Below are 911 nucleotides of genomic sequence, written 5' to 3'. Positions count from 1 at the left end.
GACTTTCAAGTGGAACCAGTCCAACTACGACATGATATCACGAATGTGTTGTGTGTTGACGAATATCCATTTTGGATGGATGCCTCTACGTAGAGAAGACGGCATTTATTACAAGGGTGTTTTTGCTCGATACAGCGCCATGTCGGATGCGAGTAGGCGAAAAAAGAGCCGCAATCAAGTTGCCTACAAGATTCGACGAGCCAGACGATTGGGACTCCAGGTGCCATCACCGTCTCTGAACAGGCGCCGTATTTCTAGGGGTCATGATGATGACAATAGCCCTGAAGACTTCTAATCGACAACCTAATGTACATTGAGCTTGATTTTCATTTCAATTGATCTATACCTTTTGCAGTAAGGCACAAACAAATAGATGTCTGGGCAACATAAAACGTGGAAGATCTATGAAAGTGGGTTGAAATCTCAGTGCTGATCTGGATAGATGGGTAAGCACAGTAACTGTATATTCACCCCACCGTAAGGGCCAGTACTGGGATCGAACCCGGGACCTCCAGAACGTGAAGCTGAGATCGTACCTTTGAACCATACTTGTTTGAGAGATCGAGTAACTGATCATTACAAAAATCGACTATTCAGTAGTCATACTGTATCACATTAGACCTCGTGTTCAATAACTGAGGTCTTTGTCAGTGATTTCGATATCAAGTGGATTTAGTACATATCTGGAATAAAATCAAATAAATGCAATTGGATTGGATAAAATCCTAATATCGCACGAAGAGTTCGACCAACTGCTCAAAGACTAAGTCAAGGAAGAATAAACCTTATCATAAACAATACTACTCTGGTCCGAAGTAGTTGTTAGGTGCACTTTCCAATTGGCGGAATTTTTCTAAATGTCCATAATTCTGCAAGGTGATTGGTGTGTTAGAAAGCGCATGATTCCAGCT

The 911-nt window shown here is 41.8% G+C and overlaps 1 pseudogene across 1 annotated transcript; it reads right to left on the bottom strand.

The window, feature by feature from the left end:
- Positions 1-482: 482 nt before the first annotated feature.
- Positions 483-553, bottom strand: H310_02441 (annotated as a pseudogene). The gene has a single exon. The product of its transcript is annotated as a tRNA-OTHER (tRNA).
- Positions 554-911: the final 358 nt, after the last annotated feature.

This window comes from Aphanomyces invadans (genome assembly GCF_000520115.1).
Source record: "Aphanomyces invadans strain NJM9701 unplaced genomic scaffold supercont1.3, whole genome shotgun sequence".
Classification (NCBI taxonomy): Eukaryota; Oomycota; class Saprolegniomycetes; order Saprolegniales; family Verrucalvaceae; genus Aphanomyces; species Aphanomyces invadans.
The sequence above is the reverse complement of the archived record's forward strand: the minus strand, read 5'-3'. Positions and strand labels throughout refer to the sequence as shown.